At 32.5% G+C, this 21,482-nt stretch overlaps 1 pseudogene; it reads right to left on the reverse strand.

Annotated features, from left to right (window-relative positions):
* The window catches only part of LOC149549905 (uncharacterized), a 44,644-nt pseudogene extending 38,114 nt beyond the window's left edge, over positions 1 to 6,530 (reverse strand).
* Between the last annotated feature and the right edge of the window lie 14,952 nt (positions 6,531 to 21,482).

Consider the following 21,482-nt stretch of genomic DNA (forward strand, 5'->3'; position numbering starts at 1 on the left):
AAAGTTGTTATTCGAGAGAGCCATTTTCTACTTCTCTATCCATTCTACCAAGTATATATTTTATCACAAATTGGAACCCATTTAACATATTTTCTGCTTATGCAAACATGTTTAGCAAATTTGACAAATGGTTATATCCTTTATTTTTGCTATATTTAGGAAAAAAATAAGTTGGAAATTGATAGTATTAGGTTTGCATTGCTTGCAAATCCTATTATTGAAATCCTCGCATTAACACATTTTGTTATATATTTGGATACTGAGATGTAAAGTTGTTTTCTCTAATGCCTATCCCCTCCTACAAATGTAATCTACTTTTTCTAAAACCTTAAAAGAGAAAATAAACTACAATGCTAAGCTCAATATGCAAATATTTTAAGTTCAATCCTAGTTGGCAATTGTTGCTAAAGATCACAATAGATCCTTACTCAAAACTACAAAGTCCATTGTGAAGTATCTTGTTCTTGATACTCTTAGAGAGAACTGATGTTTATTTTATTGTAAATTGTAACTTGTACTTATAATGCTTCACTTAGATGACCTATTTTGAGATGTTCATTATTGCAATGACTATTTGGGATGATTAAAATCAATCTCTGAGTGTTCTTTCAAGGAACATACCTTAAAATGACATCTTTAATCATCCATCTGGACAACAAAACTATGATTGATAATGATCAACAAATTGAACATATTAGATTTTAGATATAGGTATGCCAAACAAATCTCATTTCATTGTTATTCATGCCTTGAAAGTTTCAATTTATGTACTTGTTAAGATCATTCATTTATGCCTAGATCTCAATTGCATAATCTTTCAAATCAATCAAACAACCACTTGAGAAACAAAGGAAAACAAACTCCAAGGATGCTACTCAATTGACTATCTTGGACAAAGAGTTGGTCTATCATATTTATCTCTAGTTGGCTTCATGTTCAAATGTAATCATGAGAATTTATCTAGTTCCTTGCTCACATTCTTGTGAATCTATTTTCCAATATGTGTGTGTGTGTGTGTGTGTGTGTGTGTGTGTGTGTGTGTGTGTGTGTGTGTGAGAGAGAGAGAGAGAGAGAGAGTTTTATGAGGGTAAGTAATGTCATAAATTATGTATCTCATGCAATTCTTCCTTGTATAATGCCTCTATTTTGATAAAAAAAAAAAAAATTCCACATAAGATTCAACATCACACCATCACCTCGTCACCTCTCTTGTTTAGACTCTTGACCATGCAACCTATTTGGCTCAAGATGTGTGGGATTGCATAGACATTCTATCATGAGTCCAAATTGATGTACATTTAACAATATAAATATATATTTAAATGTATATTCTTTGTTTAAATATTGCTCTAATAATATTATATTTATGTCACACGAATCAATGTAATCTTAACCAATATAATATTAATCATTAAAATAGATCTACACTATAGCATATAGTATTAATCAATATAATATTAATTACATGTATTGATATAATACCAATCTTTAAAAACAATTTTAAATTAATAATCATAAAATATTAATATTGATATATTATTAATCTCAATCAACACAATGTTAATCATCGATTTATTGATTCTACGACATTATATTTTAATCTACAACATGATAATAATAAATATATAATATTAACCCATATAATATAAATCAATAATTGAGTAGGGATAATACTAATTGACAATAATTCCATTGTCCACTAGGTTTACGAAAACATGATGACCAAGATAGTTAACAAACAAGACAGTAGTCCAAATGACACTCCCACAGGCCTTAGCAAGGAAGATAGTCATGTCAAACGTAACTACATGAGGGAAATATTGCTACAAGAAAATATCTTACGTTACTAACGGTTTAATCCCTGTACCAATTTTTAACTATTTTGTGTCTCTGGTATTAAGAACTACTTTCTACGCCTCTACATGCGTAGACGACAAGGACTCTTATGATGATGGGTCATTGTTACAGTTGTCTTCAACCAGAGCTCGGGACTTGACTGCCTTTGATTCCAAGAGTTCACAAAATAATAATAACATAGAATGTTATGGGTATATCTGACTAAATATAACATTCAAATGGTATCCCTCCAAAGTAGTTTTTGACCATTCGAAAGGCTAGTGTCATCTCCTTGATAAATGAATAAACTCACATGGAACTAGCAAATGCAAACACTATGGCGCCTTATGTCTAAAACGAAAAACGTCTGTATGTATCCATCTAATATATATAAGTTTTACAGGACAGTCATCGTTGGCCATCTAGTCATGGCTGAAACATAGCTACTTCTTGTTAAGGCACGCTATATTCTTCTTTCCAGATTTTTGGAGCACAAACAATACGCAAGTTACCATTATAAAACCAATAATATTCCTATTATTCAAGTTCTGAAATGAGAACATGGTGTTCAGTGATTGTAAAAAGGGGAACCTGGTAGTTCAATCTCTCCAAGCTCGTTTCCGAATTGGCAATCCACTGGTTGCCAATACTCATCCTACTTCGCTCTTCACATCCTCCTGCTTCCTGTCGCCTTCCAGTTCTCTGTGCCCCCACAGATAGTCTTCGGAGCTTCAAAAAAAATGTTGCCTCTGAACCACTCGTTAAGTAGGTCCGTTACCCCATAACAAAACGCTGAGTTTAAGTGCCTCCCTTAATGCGTGTAACTGGTTCTTTAACCTCCTCATCAATTATTATTTATGAGAAAAAGTAAACTAGGTTTACCAAGTCTACGTGGCACTAATTAAAAAAAAAAAAAAATGGTATGTCCAAGGATGGGTTGTGACATTCTGTAATCATGTTTCGTGACTTTTCAGAACTTATCCTTAATATAAGTGCAAGATATAGTAGTTAGATTATATACAGATTCTGATCAGAGACACAAAAAGAAAGGAAAGATGATGAATGACCTAAAAGAAAGACTAAAAAGTAAACTTACGACTAAAACATTATTATCCAAATATCTGTATATACTTTATAATATATCAAAGCTTGAACATTTGATTTGATTTTATTTTATTTGGATGAATCTCTCTTTTTAATCTATATTTAAGAAAAAAGGTAAAAAGTAAAAGTACCTCTCAACTATTAAGTTTCTCCTATAATCTATCTAAACACAAGGTGTGAACAAAGCCATAGAAAGAGTTTTGATGTGAGATTGACTGCAGGAAAAAGAATTGATGGGTCATAAATGCATAATCTAGATAGGATTTTCTCCTATATTTCTACGTGGAAGAAAACCAGCGGGCCTTTCAGATTTCATTAGGATTCTTAAGTCAATTTGTCTTCTTTCTTTCTTTCTTTCATGAATTCAATTAGGCGACTATGTGGGCATAATCAACTGAGATAGGCTAAGGCTCACATTATCACATTTTAGACATTTGCATGTATCTTACGCTTATGAGATTTAAGAGATAAGGCTACCTAGGATTATAGCATGAAATGTGAAGAGGATGTTCAATGATTAAAGTATTATCAAGTTAAATGTCACTCCACATGTGCATTTAGTTTAGTTTTGAGCTTGTCATTTATTATGCTAAGAGGCATATACAATGGGAGCAAGAGGAGCCAACATGAGAATATGCCAACGAATATTCCCATGTAAGGAAAAAAGATTGCATGGGAGATGAATTGAATAGATTGGAAATAGAAATTAAAATTAAAATTCATCACCACTTGTCAGATAGCATTTAATTTGCAATCAATATGGTATTAGAATCATTTCAAATTTGCAACTGGCAATCGATATGGTATTCTGTAACACACGAGCACATAACTTCTTTTATTTACAATAAAAAACATAGAATGCTAGAATGTTGAATAAACAATATATAGCCTCCTGGAAAACATGAAATGCATTGCAGCTACAAGGAAATTAGTCTCTCTTTTTTAATTTTTCTCAACTCTTCCAATACGACTGAAATATTCCAATTTTCTTGGGAAGGCATGTCACTTTAGAATTAAGTTACATCTTCAGAAAATTAAGGGAACAGGTTCCTTGTAAGTCACTTGGCCATGCAACAAATATCATGGCATGCAAAAAATTAAAGACCAATCTGTCATGCGTTTAAATTTTTGAAAGTGGAACCATCGCAAAATCTTCTATTTATAAGAGTAAAGAGCTCCTTTTTACTGAACATCTAGTCAAGCAATATCTTCCACTGAGATAGAGTAAGTTTGTTTATGTATTTTCATTTTGATGTTGTTTTCATTTTGTGGAGCTATCTTTCGTATTGAAATCCCATGTGCTCTTGTTTTTCGTTTTGGCTAAATCAAGTGAAGAACAAGCAAGGCAAACATCTTGGTCATCAATTTGCATAACCAAAACTAGGTAGCTTCAATCTTCTCACGCTTGTGTGCAGCTATCCCTTTTAATTTTGCTTTCAAATTTTTGTAGTGTTTTAAAACTTCTACCAATGCAATATTTAATAGTTTAAGATAAGATTTAATATTTAAGGAATGATTTTTTTAATTTAAAATTTATGTTCAGAGGTTTATGTAAGTAACAGTACATGCCTGCTGAGCTCTATGGAAAGATTATGTCTAACTATCCCTTTTCGTCCAATTAGTTTCTTAGTTTTATGCTCTAAGAACTGAAATTTAATTTTGTCTTATAAGAAATAAAGATCCTCAATTTTTTTTAAACAAATGGGAGATTGTATCAATGTTTGGTATTAGAAAAATAGATCTATCATCTGTCGAAAAAATGTGGAACGCGACTTCCTGATATATAAATTATTACAAAGCAAAGCCATAGATACAAAATAAACCTAAAACTGTAAAATAGACATTACAAAATACTAGATAAAGAATATTTGTTTTAATTTATAGAAATATTGGTAGAGAACATTTATTTTAAATAGCTAAATATTCAAATTGATGAAATCTGAAATGGCCTCATATTAATCACATTTTATAATTCACTTTCTCTTCTTTTTTTTGGTATCAATTGCCATTGATTTTTCTTCATATTTTGTTCAGCCAGTTTTTAATATAGTTGTGCAATTTTTAAGCTTCCAAACTTCCTTAAAACATTTTAACAATCACCAAAATTTCCCTCAAGGCATTATATATGGTTTGGGAAAGTTTTGGAAAATAAAGTTTTCATTCAAAGATGATATTCAAACCCAAATATTTGCTAACAAATTTTAGATGTGAGTAATAATTTGTTGTTATCACACTTCATGTTTTTCAGCAAATGTATCCTTCAATTGTGCTTTCAAGACTCATTGCCAAACATGTCAATGTTATATTATTGGGAAAGTATTTAAAACCATAACAGTAGTGACTTCTATGTGTAAATCAAAACTTCCCTTATGGGACAATCATGATTGTTAATGTTCAATGAGTAGTATAGCTTCACTTCTTTGTTTTATTCTTTTCATTTTGCCATTAGAATAATTCTATATGTCTCATTAATGTTCAATGCATAGCATAGCTTCACTTCTTTGTTTTGTTTTTTTTTTTTCATTTTGCCTTTAAAATAATTCTATGTCTCATTCATCATTATAATCTTTCTAAAATATATTAATATTTTTACAAAATATTTAAAATTTTACATTTGTTTCATTATCTAAAGTGACCTAAAATTTAGGCTCCACAATATCACTACTTTGGTGAGGAAGTTTTAATAGTTCACAACATTTCAACTTGCTTAGAATATAATGTGTATATATTAAAGTTAGTTTAAGTTTTTCTAATTTTATATATGGAAGGTAATGACGCCATATCAAACATAATATATTAATGTTAATATATTATTTTTAATTAAAATGTTAGCTTACATATTCTAATTTTACATATTGATGGCAATGCGGCCATATTTATATTATATTAATGTTAATAAAATGTTAGATTATATTAATATTAACATAATGTTAGATTTTTATTGTATTTTTAATTTATGCTTATGTCATACTAATTTCTTGTATTTTTTTAAACTACAAATAGATTAATTGTCTTTTTAGGGAATACATATAATATCTCCTAAAAAGAGGGGTTTATAAAGGTAGAAAGAATAATTTGAAAAGCTCCTTGTGTTTTGTTCTTTTGCATATGGAAGGCAATGCCACCATATTTATATTATATTAATCCTAACAAATTCTTTCTTAATATAATGTTAGATTTTTATTTTTATTTAAATTTACGTTTATGTCATACTAATTTCTTGTATTTTTAAACTACAAATAGATTAATTACTAGATAATTAATGTTAGATAAACCATTAGTCTTTTTATATTGTTGTACAATTTTTTTTACAAATATCTTAAAATTATTTATTGAAATATCATTTTTTTTGTAATCATATTTAAGGAAGATACAATGGACAATCTAATTGGCATGAAGTTTGAAATGTCCTCTTTTGAAAAAGCGTATCAGGGTGCATGGTTCGAGGGAACAATAATAGGATTTGTGCAAAATAGAGATCATAGAACTTTTTATTTTCAGCATAATCATTTTGTTATAGATGAGTGGACTGAAGAACCACTTGTAGAGCAAGTTACTATACATTGTATCAGACCCCTACCACCTGTCATTCCGTTATCAAGATGTATAAAGCTAGGGGACTCTGTTGAAGTGAGAGAGAATGATTGTTGGTCACGAGGGACTATCCAGGCTACATTTCGAACCCCACTAAGCTGTGAAGAATTCTATGAATTTTATTTTTCAAAAACTATAACCTTGAAACCATATTCACGGTCAAACTTGCATCCAGCGTTGGATTGGGTAGATGGTGAATGGAGGCCTAGAGAATGGAACTAATTTGTCATTTGATCTTTCTATTTTCCATCCAATGATCTTATAAATGATGATATCATTCATTGGTATCATTAATTTTTTTTGTAAATGAGAGAAAGTTTTTGGGATTTTACAACTATGTAATTATTCTCTACAAATATGAGGTGTCTTTCATGTTATTGCAAAATTGTGGAGTTCTTTTTATTGTACATCTTGAGTTAGTTTCTCAGTTTTATTCATCTAATTGTTATTAATATTTGTACAAATTTATGTTATCTTCATCAAAGAAATATACATATAAGGCTCATATTTAACTCCATATTTCATTTATATTATTTAAGTCCATGCTTAAATATGAACATCACCTACATAAATACATTTATTTAACATAATTATTTACTTTAGATTATAATGCATTAGTTCACAAAAAAACACATTTTTCATTTAGTTTGCTAACTTAACTCATTTTTAAAAATATAATTAGCTACGGTGAGACTAAGGTTGAACTTTTAATTAGAGGAAGAGATAATAGAATATTAAAAATGATACACATTAGGTTGTGGTGACTGATCAGGAAAGTACTGTACATACTTCATAGACTCGCCACTAAAGTTATGGCTAATTATGGTCGACATGTTATAACCCTAAAGCGGTTTAATACTTGTATAAAGGGTTTAGGGTTGGGTATTTTTGATTATGTTGTGATGCAAAATTGGTTCTTGCGGTGGTATTGAGCTGTAAGGGATTACGGATTGTAATCAGGTTGTAATCATTGGATTGTAATAAGATTGGACTTGTTGTTTGGTAGACATAGCCCAGGGATTAGGTGAACCACGTTAAAACTTGGTGCCTTGTGTTCATTTCTGTGTGATCTATTATTTTCTGTTATTGGTTAAATTTGCATGTAGTTTTTATTTCTATCCGTGGTTTATCCTAACAAGTGGTATTAGAGCGAGGTTGTCTTTCAGTTATCCTCTGCAGGAAAGTCTCACGATTAAGTGGGAGTCTCACGGTTGAGTGGAAGCGATGGCAGATGAGGGTAAGCTGAGGGTTGACAGGTTTAATGGGTAGAACTTCCAGTTATGGAAGATGCAAATGGAAGACTATCTATATCAGAAGGATTTATGGAAGCCATTGGAAGGCAAAGCCAAGAATCAGGGAACTATGTCAGAGGCTGAATGGGATCTTTTGGATAAAAAGGCACTCGAAAGAATTCGATTATGCTTGGCACCATCAGTGACATTTAATATTACAAAAGCAAAGACAATAAAATATTTGATGAAAACCCTAGCGACACTATATGAAAAGCCCTCTGCTTCAAACAAGGTATTTCTCATGAAGCGTTTATTTAATATGAAAATGGCAGAAGGTGGATCTGTTATAGATCATTTAAATGAGTTTAATACTATTACTGGTCAGTTATCTTCTGTGGGTATCAATTTTGATGAAGAAATTAGGGCTCTCTTGATTTTGTGTTCTTTGCCTAAAAGCAAGAATGGCTTGGTAATGGTGGTGAGTAATTCTGTTCCTGGATCTAGTACCCTAAAATATGATGATGTGATCGGTGTTGTTTTGAGTGAGGAAACTCGTAGGAAATTCTCAGGTGGATCTACATCAGGAAGTGCTTTGAATTCACAAAGCAGGGGTAGAACGAATGAAAGAGGAAGTAACTCTGGAAATTGTGGGAAATCAAGAGGAAAGTCAAAGGGGAGGAGGTCTCAATCGAGAGGAGCAAATGATTGCTGGTACTGTGGAAAACTAGGGCACAAAAAGAAAGATTGCTGGAATCGAAAGAAATATAAAGGAGATAAATTAGATGGAGACAAGGAGACAAATGTGGTAAGTAACAAATCCAAAGGGGATGCTTTGCTTCTATCTTTAGAGAGTGTTGATGATTCATGGGTTTTAGATTTTGGTGCTTCATTTCATGCAACACCTCATAGAGGTTATTTCATTGATTATATCCAAGGGGATTTTGGGCTTGTTTATTTGGGGGATAATGAACCCTGTTAGATTGTTGGAAAGGGAAAAATTAAGATTAAGTTGTAGAATGGGAATCATTGGCTACTACATGAGGTAAGACATGTTCCAAGGCTGAGTAAAAATTTAATTTCAGCCAGACAACTCGGTGATGAGGGTTGTGTAGTTACTTTTAATGATAAAAATTGGAAGGTTTCAAAAGGTTCCCCTATAGTAGCAAAAGGTGTGAAAGTAGGCACCTTATATCTTTGTACAGGTCATATTGTTCCTACTACTTTAATCGTTTCAGAGAAAAATGAATGTTCAGGAACAATTGTTGCAGTTGAGCAGGGAGAACAAATAGTTGTTGTAGATTTTGATATAGTGTTGTGACACAACAGACTTGGGCACATGAGTGAGAAAGGTATGAAAGTACTTCATTCAAAGAAAGTTTTACCAAGTCTGAAATGTGTTTATATGGATTTCTGTGAAAGTTGTGTGTATGGAAAACAAAAGAGAGTGAGTTTTGTAAAGATTGGGAAGGAAAACAAAAAGGAGAAATTAGAGCTTGTGCATACAGATGTATGGGAACCAGCTCAGGTATCTTCCCTTGGTGGCTCTCATTATTATGTTACATTTATTGATGACGCAACTAGAAAAGTATGGGTTTATTTCCTTAGACAGAAATCTAATGTATTTCAAACTTTTAAGAAATGGAAATGCTTGGTTGAAAATGAGACTGGTAAGAAATTAAAATGTCTTAGATCTAATAATGGTGGTGAGTATTGCAGTCATGAATTTGAAGATTATTGCTCCACTAATGGTATTCATAGATAGAAAACTATTCCAAGGACTCCACAAGAAAATGGAGTGGCTGAATGCATGAACAAGACTATAATGGAGCACGCAAGGAGCATGAGGTTGCATGTTGGGTTGCCCTTACACATGTGGGCGGAGGCTGTCAATACTGCAGTATATTTGATTAATAGAGGTCCCTCTACTCCTTTGGGTTGTGGTATTCCAAAGGAAGCATGGACTGGTAAGAAGGTGAGTTATTCTTTTCTCAAGACCTTCGATTGTGAAGCTTTTTCTCATATAGACTCTGAAAATAGAACCAAGCTAGAAGCTAAATCAAAGAAATGTGTCTTTGTTGGATATGGCATTAATGAATTTGGTTATAGGCTTTCAGATTTTAAAAATCTTTAAATTGTTAGAAGTCAAGATGTCATATTCAATGAGAAAGTGTTGTACAAAGATCTATTGCAGCAACATGAGAAGAAAGAAGATGGTTATGTAGTGCTAGATGATACTCCAAAACCTGATGTTCTTGCCATTCCTCATGATGTGCAACAACTGCAACAAAAACTACCACACACACCAGTGAATGTTAGACGGTCAACGAGGCAAATTAGACCTCCACAAAGATTTTCTCCCTCTTTGTATTCTATTTTACTTACTGATGCTGGTGAACCTAAAAGTTATGATGAAGCTGTGTAGGTGGATACTAAGATTTAGTGGGAGTCTGCAATGAAAGATGAAATGGAATCTTTGCTACAGAATAAGACATGGGATCTATGCAAGTTGCATGCAGGTAAAAAGGCTTTACAGAATAAGTGGGTTTACAGGTTGAAAGAAGAGGAAGGAGGTAAGAAAAGATTTAAGGCTAGGTTAGTTGTAAAAGGATTTGCACAGAAAAAGGGAATTGATTTTGATGAGATATTTTCTCCTGTTGTTAAAATGACTTCTATCCATACTGTTTTAAGTCTTGTGGCTACTAAAGATTTGCATTTAGAGCAATTGGAAAAATAGCCTTTCTTCATGGTGATTTGGATGAAGAAATATATATGGCCCAGCCACAGGGATTTGAGGTCAAAGGTAAGGAGAACTTAGTGTGCAAATTGAAGAAAAGTTTATATGGCTTGAAGCAAGCACCTATGCAATGGTATTTGAAATTTGACAAGTTTATGCATGAGCATGGCTATAACAGGTGTCATTTAGATTATTGTGTTTATTTTAAGAGGTTGGATGATGATAGCTACATTATTTTATGTCTATATGTTGATGATATGCTTGTAGCTAGGTCTAACATGGATCATATTAAGGGGCTGAAATGCTAGTTAGCACATGCATTTTTTATGAAGGATTTGGGGGCAGCAAAACAAATCCTTGGTATGAAGATTTGTAGAGATAGGAAGAACAGAACATTAACGCTATCTCAAGCTGATTATGTTGAGAAGGTGTTGCAACGTTTCTCTATGGAGAATGCTAAAGCTATCAGCACACCTTTACCTGGTCATTTGAAATTGACTAAGGAGATGTGTCCCAAGACATAGGAATAGGAGGATAAGATGTCCAAGGTACCCTATGCTTCAGTTGTAGGAAGCTTGATCTATGCTATGGTATGCACTAGGCCAGATATTGCACATGCAGTGGGAGTCATTAGCAGGTATATGAATCATCCAGGATTTGAGCATTGGAATGATGTCAAGTGGATTCTTCGATATATGAGAGGAACATCCAATAAGTGTTTACACTTTGGGGGCTCTACTACTGATTTACAGGGCTATGTTGACTCAGATTTGGCAAGGGATATTGATACCAGGTGGAGTACTACAGGTTATGTGTTTATTGTTGGTGGGGCAGCTGTGAGCTAGGTTTCTAGGTTACAAAAGATTATTGCTCTATCCACTATAGAGGCAGAGTATGTTGCTGCTACAGAGGCAGCCAAGGAGATGATATGGCTTCAGTTCTTCTTGGAAGAATTGGGACATCCTCAGAAGGATAATTATTTGTTCACAGATAGTCAGAGTGCCATTCATCTTGCTAAGAATTCAGCTCTGCATTCTAAGACCAAACACATATAGTTGTGGTACCATTTCATTTGGTCAGTTTTGGAGGATGGACAATTAAAGCTGGAGAAGATACATACCAATGACAATCCAGTAGATATGTTGACAAAGGTCGTAACAAGGGAGAAGCTGAACTCCTCTTCAGCTTCGGTTGGTCTTTTAGACTGAACATGAATAAAAGAACAGCAGAGTCCAGGGTGGTTTGATCCCGTGGGAGCCCCATGTGGTAGTGGTATTGCTACAGGATCAGTCTCCAAGTGGGAGATTGTTGTTTAGTGTGGAGCCTGATCAGTCCCCAAGTGGGAGATTGTTAGATTGTGGTGACTGATCAGAAAGTACTGTACATACTTCATAATTAGTGGGGTTCGAAAAAAAAAATGGTACTATTCGCCAATCGTTTTGGTACTATTCGCCATTCGTAGATTCATCGCTAAAGTTATGGCTAATTATGGCCGACATGTTATAACCCTAAAGCATTTTAATACTTGTATAAAAGGGTTTAGGGTTGGGTATTTTTCATTATGTTGTGATGTGAAATTGGTTCTTGCGACGGTATTGAGCTGTAAGGGATTACGGATTGTAATCAGGTTGTAATCATTGGATTGTAATAAGATCAGACTTGTTGTTTGGTGGATGTAGCCTAGGGATTGGGAACCACGTTAAATCTTGGTGCCTTGTGTTCATTTCTGTGTGATCTATTATTTTTTGTTATTGGTTATATTTGCATGTAGTTTTTATTTCTGTCTGTGGTTTATCCTAACAATACCAAAGAGACTATTGTAGACATCAAAGAGAACAAATGACAGAAGCTTAGACAGAGGAACAAAGGATAATGTGTAACCAAGTTGATAGAGTGAGAAGTGCTAGGAGAAGGGCTCAAGAAACAGTGGAAGAATTGGAAATCCAACATAGAGATGGAAGAAATGTAGAAAGAAATAGACAGTGTCAAAATAGTCCACAAATCCTCCTTCACAATGAAGCAGAACATGACTATCAAGTAAATGATGCCCAAGCAACTGAAAGGTACAACCAACAACATAATGGAAATATTTAGTTAGACGTTGAACATAGAAATTCTAGCTCAGTACAATGAGTTTCTGCAACTCCACAGCATCAATTTTTTTTGAGAATGAATGATGGTGTTGAAGGAACTATGGAAAATGTTGCAAACCCAAATGGTCTTCTTGATAGTGAATTTAGAAGATTTCAGATGCAGTTTAGGCATCAATTAGATAGTTTGAAGACTCCAAATATGTGTCATATTTGTCAAGAATCATATCTTTTTATGAAATTTAATCGTACTTCTGAAGGTCCTATATGTAACAGGTGTCAACAAGAGACAGGTATTCATAGATTTTCTTCTCTAAACCATATGGATCCTAGATTTCAGCCACAAGTGCTTGCAAATTTGACCCGAGTTGAAGATATGTTGATTGCACATGTTAGTCCTATACTTCAAGTTACACATGCAACTGGTGGTCAATACAAGTACAAGGGACACATTATATGTCTTCCCCAACATGTAGAAGAAGTATCCAATGTTTTGCCACATTCAATTGACAAGTTGCCCATAACTATTGTCCATAGACGAGATCAACGTGGTACCTGTTATAGCTTTACTATAAATAATGAGCGTGTGTATAAAGCATTAAGGTACAAAGTAGAAAATGATCCCTTTTATGGAGATGTTACAATCGATGAAGGTGCTCTCAATGAGTTGACCCAAAATTTTGATGATAATATTTTTATTAGGTTGAAGACAGTGTAGATGGAGTTTGATTCTGATGCAAATGAGGTAATTTTTGTTGGTCCACTCATGGAGGCAGATGAAGGTAATATACTTGAGCATACTACATCTATGGCCTCTCGACCATCCAATGCTCAAAGAGAAATGGAATTAATTCATGCATGGGTGAACAATCCTAATTCAATTTCATCTCAATTAATTGAATGGCCAGCTATAGGTGCATCTCCTATCAATGAATATGTTATGTCAGGATTGTTGGATATGGCTTTTAAAACATTGTTTCTTGATGGAAGATGCTACTGGTTAGAAACAAGAATGAAGCGAGTTTATCTTCATGAATTTGCTAAGCATTTTATTCAGTATAGGGATCATCATTTTGGTAAACATCCAAGGTTCAAGTATTTTATGACAAACATGATAATGCAACATCATGCACAAAGTTCATCGAGTGTATTTGTAAAAAGGAATTTCCAAGATTTGCCAATTACAATCAGTGAGAACTTACGTGAACATATGGAAAGTATGCCACATAGTAATTTGGCTGATAGATTGATGAAGTTTGGAACAAGTCTACAAGGCACAAGGTCATATTAGGCTAAATGCAAAGGTAAATTGATAGACTTGCTTGACCAAGTAGGAACTCCAACAATTTTTTTCACATTAAGTGCAGTGCACATGCAGTGGCCTAATTTACATGCATTAATGCTTGGGACACTGCCAAGTGATCCAGGGGAGGCTCAAAAATGGAGAAGAAAAAATATCATTGACTATCCTACCATTGTTACACATTACATGCATCTTAGACATACAATGTTTAGAAAAGAAATACTTCAAATGGGTATGAAAGTTAAAGAATTTTGGTGTAGATATGAGTGGCAACATTGAGGTTCATCTCATGTGCATGGATTCTTATGGTTGGAAGGAGCACCAAACATGGACACTATTGATTGGGCAAATGAGGAAGAGAGGAAAAGTGTTGAAAGATATTTTCATTCTATTATTCATTCATGGAATCCTAGACATGATGTGCACCAAAGAAATATATAGGTATGTTTTGAATTATATGTTCCCATATCTCACTATGCTATAATTCTTAAAACATTATTTAAGCACAAATTCTATTAATAACTAACTATAATGTCTACAACTATTTTTAGGATTTTCAACATTTTGGTCAACATCCATGTCTCCAAAATACTACACAACTAACACAGATGGATATTGATCAAGACTATGAAGATATATTGAACTATGTCAAAAGACACACTATCTACAAGGAGGGTGCATGCTTATGTAAAAAGAGGGGAAGAATGGTTTGTAGGTAATTGTTGTGTGAATTTAAACTTTTGTGTCCATATAATACATAAACTATTTATGTGCATCATTACAAACTTATAATTTTATCCTTCCTAGGTATAATGCTCCTTGGCCAGTCAATTTGGGTGGGTCTAGATTATATGAGGATGCAGAAACCAGTGAATTTTGTTTTGAGCCAGCAAGAAATGATGATAGAGTTAACACACATAATCGACACATCTTGCAGCTCTGGAGAGCTAATGTTGATTGGCAACTCATACTTTCTAGACATGCAGTTATCAATTATATTGCAACCCATAGATAAGAAGAACTTTTAGTGCATGATTAATTCTAACACCCATACATATCTTTTCAATGATGAAATCAGAATGCACAATTTCCTTATGTGTGTGAAATATCTAAAAAATTATGTTGATTGGCAACCCGTACTTTCTAGACATGTAGTTATCAATTATATTGTAAAGTATGCTTCAAAAGATGAAAAAAGTTTTGAAACATATCATCAAATGTTGATGCATTTATCAAACTTGGAAAATCCCGATGATCTTGAAACAAGGGCATACAAAAAGGTTCTCACAGAAACAGTTATAGAAAGGGACATTGGAGCTCAGGAAACATGTCATATGTTGTTTGAGCTTCCATTGGTGGAGTGTAGCAAATTTTTTGTTAATCTAAATGTTTCATGTGAATTTTTCAAGCCTGTAACAATTAATATAGAGAATAATGAGGAAGATCATTCAAAATCTTTTATACAGGGTTATAAATCAAGACCCCTTTGTATGGAAGGTATAACATTAATTGATGCAACAAGATCTTGGATTTACAATCCTAAAAAAAGAGGAGATAACAAATGGGGACCAAGAGAAATAACAGCTATAGTTAGAGTTTTCCCAAGGTTTATATTGATTCCTCCACGGGACTCCAACAAATGGGTTGAATTTTGTCCATCTAAATTGTTGCTCTACAAACCTTTTCATGACATTGAAAGGGACATTGGTGATAGTGATGCTACTATAATGGCCAATTGGGAGTCACTTCATTATACTCCTTGGCATGTTCATTGAGTGGAACTAATAGAAAATGATGAAGTTGCAAGTGACTTAGATATAGAAGATATTGTGCATGCTCAAGAGAATACTATAGAGCATGAATGGGAAATCATATCCAGATTGCATCATAGTCAACATATGCAAGTTTTTGAAATAAACATGTTGGGAAGAAGGGATATTGATAGGAATACAAACTGGTCTATTGAATATCAATGTGAAGACAATACTTTTGCAACTATCAACTTCATTGATGAAATGAAGAAGCATGAATGTCTCATGTATGATGACATTCGACAATGCATCAACTTTTCAACTCTTAGTGGAAAGCAACAAAAGGCCATTGACATTATTATGACACATTACGCTAGCAATCAGGTGGGGAACCCTTTATGTATGATAATTCAAGGAATTGTAGGAATGGGAAAATCTTATCTAATTGGTGCCATCAGTCAATCTCTTTGTATGGCTACAATGCCAAATCCTTCTCCACTTCTATTACTCGCACTAATTGGAGTAGCAGCTTTCAATATATGAGCTTCAACAATTCATTCAAAACTACAAATACCAATAAAAGATTTTACTCAACTGGAGGGGACACAACTTATAAGTTTTCAAGAAGAAATAGCTCACATTAGATATATTTTTATTGATGAAATGAGTTTCATTGGTCAAAACTTGCTGTAAAATATAGATTCCCATCTCAGACAAGCATTCCCAGAAAATGCTAACAGAAGTTATGTAGGTAAAGCTTTTGTTTTCATTAAGTGTATTTTTGTGAACTAATATTTATACATATTACAACCCATATGTAGTATTCCTAATACTTTTTTCAACCTTTATTTTCTTTCTTTCGTGTTTATCTATTATTTTGGTTGGTGATCTTGGTCAATTACCTCTAGTCAGTGATAAACCAGCATATGCTAGCCAAAGGAGAGCTAAATTATTGTGGCAAGAATTCAAAACAATAGCTACATTAGGTAAAATATTTAGGCAAGATGGTTAGGACAAAGATGTGAGCTTCTAACAAATTTGAGAGATGTGAATCCTAAGATAGATGATTGGAATCTTCTTATGATGAGGATCCCTATACGGCTTGATGCTCCAACAAATGATGACTTTAACAAAGACATACATTTATTCTCAACCAATGATAATGTTCACAATCATAATAGGAGAATGTTGCACTCTTTGGGGTATCCTATTACACATAGTCTTGCAACTAAGACATGGAATGGTAACATAGTTCAAGATGGTTCAACTGATGAACTTGATCTAGAGTTATTAATCAATAAAGATTCTAGGGTGATGTTGACAACAAATCTTTCGATAGAAGTTGGCCTTGTCAATGGAGCTTTAGGATATATTCAGAGTATTGTGTATAGACCAAGAAATGGTCCTCTTGAACCACTAGCCTATGTCACTGTTTAATTTGATAATTATTTTGGAATACCATTTGATGGGCACCATACAAAAGTAGTTCCTATAGCTCCATTATAGAGAGAAAGTACCTTCCAACTACCATTAAGATTGGCATGGGCATTCACAATTCACAAATCACAGGGACTAACTCTTCAAAAAGAAACAATTGGTATAGGTCCAAAGGAAAGAGTTGGATTAACATTTGTGGCTATTTCTCGTGTAAAGTCTATTGAGGGATTGACAATAATGCCACCATTTACATATGACCACTATGAAAAAATGAAAAGCGAGAAGCAACTTTCAAATAGGAAGGTAGAGGAAATGAGATTGAGAAGCCTTGAACATCAATGATGTAATTTTTCATAATTTATTATTATTATTCTTTTCTGTGTCAAATTTGTGCTTTATTACTTTGAAACAATGCATTGGTACTAGATGGTACAAATTTATGTTTTCTATTCTTTAGTATATATGAATGGTCATTATAATGTCATATTTCCATACAGAAAATTTCATTGCAATTTTCAATCCAATATGGGTTTTACATTGATATACTCTACACTTCATATTGTTACTTAACTTATTATGTTATGCAAAACATTTTGATTTCAAATTTATATCCCTCAAATTAAGTATCATTGACATGATTCTAATTTTAAATATTTATCATATTTTCTTTGAGCATTGGTACCTTCTGACAGAGAGTCAAGGATTGTTGACATGAGCCCAACAACTTCCACAGGCTCCAATCATTTTTTTGAGATAGAGTTTGATAGATGCAAGTAGATAATTAAAGAGTCTTGTATAACTATGCTCATAGTTTTTGAGAATGTAGATCTGGCAATTGATGATGTACAAGACATTGAGATAATTGAGATGGAAGATGTTGCGAGATTTGTCTGTAATGCATTTGCAAAAGTAGTCGTGTTTTCATCCATGATGAAAGAAGTGTACAATGATCAATTAACAAATGAAGGTCATAATACAAATTTTATCTCTGAAGAATATGTCATGTACTTACATCATAATGGAGAAATGTTCTCCATGTAGTGAATTCATATCTTCCAAGTTTGTCATTTTACTTTATCTAAATAATTGTACTATGAGGTATAATTCTCCTTTAATCTATGTATGAGAATAATAACATCTAATTTCACAAAAAAGTTCCTATTTATTTCAACTATATATAAGTATATAATGATTTTTTATAACCCTAATGCTAATCCAAACTTTAACTATAACCCTAATGCTAACCCTACCTCTAACCCTAACCTTGATTCTAATCCTAACTCTAACCCTAACTCTAATTATAACTCTAACCCTAACCCTAATTCTAACCCTAACTCTAGCACTAATTATGACTCTAACTCTAACTCTAACCCCAACTCTAACCCTATTAATAACCCTAACCCTAATTCTAACCCCAAATCTAACCCTAACTTTAACTTTGACTCTAATCGTAATCCTGACCCTAATCCTAACTCTATCTCTAATTTTAACCCTAACCCTAACGTTCACCCTGACCACAACTCTAACTCTAACCCTAACCCTAATCCTAACCCTAACACTAACTCTTACTCTAATGCTAATGTTAACCCTAACCCTAACTCTAATCCTAATCCTAACCCTAACCATAAAAATAAGCAAATAAATCAATACTAACTTTATAAAAAATAGAAAATTAGAAAACTATATATATATATAAATTAATATTTTAACTCTAACTCTGATCATAATCCTGACCCTAATCCTAACTCTATCTCTAATTCTAACCCTAACCCTAATGTTGACCCTGACTCTAACTCTACTCTTACCCTAATCCTAACCCTTACCCTTACCCTAACCCTAACTCTTACTCTAACACTAACCCTAACCCTAACTCTTACTCTAACCCTAACCCTAACCCTAACCATAAAAATAAACAAATAAATTGATACAAACTTTATAAAAAATAGAAAATTAGAAAAATACTTATATATAAATAAATATATATACATATATATATATATACTTAAATTAATATTTCACTCTAACTCTAATCATAATCCTGACCCTAATCCTAACTCTATCTCTAATTCTAACCCTAACCCTAATGTTGACCCTGACCCCAACTCTAACTCTAACCCTAACCCTAACCATAAAAATAAACAAATAAATCAATACTAACTTTATGCAAAAATAGAAAATTAGAAAAATACTTATATATAAATATATATAAACTCTAACTCTAATCATAATCTTGACCCTAATCCTAACTCTATCTCTAATTCTAACCGTAACCCCAATTCTAGCTTTTATATATATATATATATATATATAAGCTAGTCTTTATTGCATTCGTAGTTCAATTGACCTATCTGTTCAATTCTAATAGTGAATCCCATCGAAGTCTATAATCTAATCATATTAGACATAATCTAAATGAGGTACTTGAGTCATGTCATGACTAGAGTTGCAAGTTTGTCTTCGTATCCCTTATCTCGCATCATTTAATCGTCAATTCAAAATCAAATATTTAATTGACAAAGTCTTCTTTTAAACTTTGGTCCAAAGTCAATGATGAACAAATAATTGCAATTTGGTGTTTCTTTCAGTCCTTGTTCATTTAATTTTAGTAGTGAGAATTTTGAATAGCTATTAAGACATTTGTGTAACTATTTGAGACATTTAAGTATTGACAATTTTAATGGTATTTATACTTTATATCTTATTACAACACCTTTATGTAAGCATTGTGTAACACGTTTAACCATTAACATATAACACAATATGTGTCACCACTATCTAGAAGTTAGAACAACAGCTATAAGAAATTAAGTCGCATGCATACATAATTTATAAAACATCATCAAGATTTAATGTATTATTTAAGATTTATAGATCCACAAAGTTAAGTATAATGACTATTGGTACACTTCTCCTATATCATGTATAAAAGATATTGAAGTTCATTTATTTCAACACAAACATACACTCAGACTATTAGAGCATATGACATGGTATGAACACATATTTTAATTTATAAGGACACTCAAGAATAATTGTTCTCATCGAATTTATCATACACTCATTCTAATGCATGTGAATTATTTTCTAGTCATTGTAGAATTCATGTACATGTTTGAGTATCCATAATCTTGTAAGCCAAATACATCAATTTGGTAATTGTCTATAGATCTTGTATTTAGGAGAAATCTCAAATCATTCACAAATAAAACATTATCTACATCAAATAATCAAAATAGACCGAAGCATAAGAATATTATTCACATTTTACATTGGATCACTTATATTAGTATATGTTGCAACTTGCATAATTAACTTATCATATAGGCTTCTTACATTTATTCATTAGATATTTTTCACTTTTTTATATAAGCAAACTAGAACTCTCCCATAGTGCTTTTCAACACCACCTACTCAAACCTTAAACCATATTAGGAGAAGTAGAAGTAGAACATATATGTACTTCATTTCAAGAGCTAAGAAGATTTTGGATGTGAACACTTTTGGTAGTATTTACAACATCGATTCAATTGTAGAAATCAAATTTTGATTGTTAATCATAAAATAAAAATATAAAATCTAACTATTAATAATAGAAAAAAGACAAACAAACAAAACACATTATTTATTTTTAAATTAATTGATCAAGTTTCTCATTACCTTTAAAAAGTTTTATAAATGCATTTTAATAATTTTATAATATGTAAAAAATAATTTGTAAGAGAACAAAGAAAGTTAGGTACAAATGAGTGAAAGAAACTTATAGAGATATGGGTGTTGGTCTAAATGAATATATTTAATAGATAATAGCAGATATTTTCCAAGAAGTCAAATTATGATATTGCTATTAAGATTTAACTATGTAGTTTTTTCAAGTCAAATTCATTGACCCATATTTCATGAGTAGTGGTTCACAAAAATCCATTTCTTATTAGATTGAATGAAACACTCGACACTCATTGCATCTAGGTGATGTTCATAGAGGTAGGCACCAAGATTTCCTAAAAGATAATTATTCACTTTGAACATTCTTAACTAAAAGAAATCAAGTGGTTGTATGACCAGAAAAGTTAAGATTGAAATAATAAAATATAATTATTCAATTTAAAAGAATTATTTTTTGAAAATTAAAACTATACAAAATTAAACAGTACTATAAAATATGACAAGAAGGTGAATAAGACAAGAAGGAGACCACAAGATTTGCCATCACATAAACGGAGAAGAAGAATGGGTGACTTCCATCTACACCCTAAACTAAGATTTTGAGCGCTTTCTATACAAGTTTCAAGTTAGCGACCCTTAAGATTAACATTATCAGATTTTCACAATCCATTTGTAAATAATTGGTCTTCTGGATTTGATTGTGTGCACTTTTTTACCATCAACGTTTTGGATCATACT

This window comes from Cupressus sempervirens, chromosome 7, assembly GCF_028749045.1.
Source record: "Cupressus sempervirens isolate cs-2001-9-10 chromosome 7, ASM2874904v1, whole genome shotgun sequence".
Lineage (NCBI taxonomy): Eukaryota > Viridiplantae > Streptophyta > Pinopsida > Cupressales > Cupressaceae > Cupressus > Cupressus sempervirens.